We start from the raw sequence: 3,752 nt of genomic DNA on the forward strand, positions 1-3,752 counted from the left end.
ATGCTGCTGACTCCTTTCTGGCTCAGTTTGGGCCCTTCTCTTTCATCCATTAATTAAATCATATACTTTTCTTATAGGGGAGCAGAATCTTCAAAAGAGGGAAAAGAACCCTCCCTTTCAGAACATTCAGGGATTAAAGTTCATCTGGCTATGGAATGCTCACCAGGGACTAAACGCATTACTGAGAGGCAAGTGCTGAAAGCTGGTGACACATTAATATGGAAACGCGAAGAGAGAGTTCAGGCTGTGTCTCCAGCATTCCTAACGTGGGGCCAAACAGCAGAATGGCAGCAGCTCAGGGACATTTAGGTTTAGAGACTGGTCAGGGTGCCTCAGGACAAGCACTCAGTGGTAGCACTACCCACTGCAGTGACCCTGAGACAGTCAGAACAAGAGTGTCCTTGGGATTGATCAGCATGGGGGTGCCTCCTTACATGGTGGGGGTGTACAGCCCAGCCACGACCATGCCCCCTGCACCAACATGAGTCCAACATCAAGTGCAGAGAAAAGATAGTCCTGAACAAAGGTCTATGTACTTCATCTTTATTTATTCAGCTTCACTAGGGTTCCTCACTAGGAATTCTAGGCAAGAGGCTTTCCAAATAATAGAACAACTGTTCAAACACCAAACTTTTTTTTTAATTTGAAATAATCATAGATTCAGAGGAAGTTGCAAAAATAGTACAGAAAGGTCTCATGTACCCTTGCCCCAATTTTCCCAGCGTGACATCTTACATAACTACAACACAACAGAAAAATCAGGAAACCGACTTTGGTACATCCAGAGGCCTTACTCAGATTTTACCTATTTTACATGCACTCCTTCGTATGGTGCATGTGTGGTCCATGCAGTTTTACCACATGTAGATTCACATAACCACCATCATAATCACGGCGCAAACCTGTTCCACCACCACAGCATTCCCCGTGCTACCGTTTTATAGTTACAGCCCTCCCCCCTCAAGAGTCCCCCCGATCCAGTCCCTAACACCCAGCAACCATTCATCTGTTCTCCATCCCTCTAATTTTATTCTTTAAATGTTATATAAATGTATTTTTTGATATTAGTTTTTGTTCAGTCACCATAATTTCCTTGAGAATCCCTCCAAGTTGATAGATGTAGCCATCATTCATCTCTTCTACTGCTGAGCAATATTCCTGGTATGGACGGACCACAGCGTGTTTAACCATTCACCCACTAAAGGACATCTGGATTATTTCCAATTTTGTGTGAACATAAGTTTTGATATCTCTGGAACAAATGTACAGGAATACAACTGCTGGGTCGTATGTCAAAGCGTTTTTTTATCAAAAAATAATTTGATGTACCATAGGATTTCACTGACACAAAACATTTTGATTAACATCTGGGAAGGGGCAGAAGAATAGAAGAGAGGGAAACAAACCAGAAGAGACTCTTAAGGCTAGAGAACAAACTGAAGGCTAATGGAGGGAGATGGGTGGGGAATGGGCTAGATGGGTGAAGGGCATTAAGGAGGGCATTTGTTTTGATGAGTACTGGGTGTTGTATGTAAGTGATGAATCACTGAATTCTACTTCTTAAACGTGAAATACTGCACAGCATATTAACTGACAAAAATTTAAATTAAAAAAAACAATTTGATGAGCCTTTCTAAAAATATATATTTCACATAAAACTCTGCCCTGTTTACAGTACAATGTAAATCATTTAATCTCATTTTTAATTACTTGGAGCCACTATTATGAGCCATTGAAATCTACAAAACTATCGGTCTCTAAATTAAATTGCCCCCACAGTATTAGGGGTTTTGATGTTAGAATGCTCCCATTCCTGCATTTGTTACATTTTCCTCAAAGTTTCCAGATGTGCTACTCATATATGTGCCTATTGAACACCTGAAATGTGACAAGTCCAATTGAGCTGTGCTATAAATGTAAAATACACACCTGATTTTGAAGACTTGGTTTAAAAAGAAGAATGTGAGGAGGCACCTGGGTGGCTCAGTTGGTTAAGTGTCCAACTTCTGCTCAGTTCATGACATCACAGTTCGTGGTTTCAAGCCCTACCTTGGGCTCTGTGCTGACAGCTCAGAGCCTGGAGCCTGCTTCGGATTCTGTGTCTCCTTCTCTCTCTGCCCCTCCCCCACTCGCACTCTGTCTCTCTCTCTCAAAAATAATAAACATTTAAAAAAAGTTTTAAGTAAAAAATAAAAGGAAGAATGTGAGGGGCACCTGGCTGGCTCAGGCAGCTAAGCATCCAACTCTTGTTTTCAGCTCAGGCCATGATCTCACAGTCTGTGGGTTCAAGCCCCACATTGGGCTCTATGCTGATATCATGGAGCCTGCTTGGGATTCTCTCTCTCCCTCCCTCACTCTCTCTCTCTCTGCCCTTACCCTGCTTTCTCTCTCTCAAAATAAACAAACATGTTAAAAAAATAGAAGGATGTAAAATATTAGTAATTTTTATACTGATTATACGTTGAAATAATATATTGGGCATCTTGGATTAAAGAAAATATACTATAAAATCAATTTTATCTGTCTCCTTTTACCTTTTTAATGTGGCTACTAGAAACTTTAAAATTACATATTTGGCTCACCTTATAATTTTGGGGGACAGCACTGGTCCAGAGGAGTTTTGTTTGCCTATTTATTTGCTTTTATCTAGGTTGCTAGAGGTAATTATTATCTAACACTGAGATACGTGGAATGTTACTTTTACTGATATACTCTGTAGCATCAACATAATGCTGTAAGAAAATGGTAATTATCGAAAGCCAGAGTCCCATCACTGCTTTCAAAACTGCATGAAAAGAGGCAGGTGTCAGGATGGGCAAATTCATGAAATCCTGGGGAAGTGGTGCTGGTCCTGGCCAGACATTACTCTGGACACAAGGCGGTCATCATGAAGAACATGATGATGGCACATCAGACTATCCCTAGAGCAATGCTCTGGTGGCTGGAATTGACGGCTATCCCCACAAAGTGACAGCTGCCATGGGCAAGAAAAAAAATCGCCAAAAGGTCAAAGATCAAGTCTTTTATGAAAGTTTATAACTACAATCACCTCATATCCACAAGGTACTCTGTGGATATCACCTTGGACAAAATTGTCATTAACAAGGTCTTCAGAGACCTTGCTCTTAAACGCAAGGTACACTGAGAGGCCAAGGTCAAGTTCAAGGAGAGGTACAAGACCAGCAAGAACAAATGGTTCTTCCCGAAGCTGTGGTTTTAAATATTTTGTTTTAGTTATTAAACGTGCACGCGCATGCACACGTGCACACACGAAGAACTCCATGTGAAAAGAGGCAATAGAGAAGAATAAAGATCTGGCATATGACTCTGAAATATGAGAACTTTATTCCCAACCCATCCTCAAAAAAATTACTCATATTCACACATTTCAACTTCTATGAACCCCCTTTTTCTTGTTTAACCTATTTCAGAAAAGTTTTGAAAATTAAGTGGGAGAATCCATTTGAAAGTGCCTCAGTAACTCCAAAGTAGCATGCCCAAAAACAGAAATGCAGAAGTGTGTACACAACCTGCACACAACTGACTCACCGAGTTAGTCAACACTTTCTAGGATCCCCTCTGGAAAGCATCAGCCTGCTGTCCATGGCACCCCTGGACAAGCCTTGCACTTCTGCTCCCGCCTCATCCTCACCCGCTCTCAAATTTTATTCTATTTTATTGTGTGGGTTCAAGCCCCACATTGGGCTGTATTCTACAAGAATCAGTAGAGTATGGTCCCAAAGCTCATTTAC

The 3,752-nt window shown here is 41.2% G+C and overlaps 1 pseudogene; it reads left to right on the forward strand.

The window, feature by feature from the left end:
• The first annotated feature begins 2,811 nt into the window (after nucleotides 1–2,811).
• LOC115299888 lies at nucleotides 2,812–3,220 on the forward strand (annotated as a pseudogene).
• Nucleotides 3,221–3,752: the final 532 nt, after the last annotated feature.

This window comes from Suricata suricatta, chromosome 8 (genome assembly GCF_006229205.1).
Source record: "Suricata suricatta isolate VVHF042 chromosome 8, meerkat_22Aug2017_6uvM2_HiC, whole genome shotgun sequence".
NCBI lineage: Eukaryota > Metazoa > Chordata > Mammalia > Carnivora > Herpestidae > Suricata > Suricata suricatta.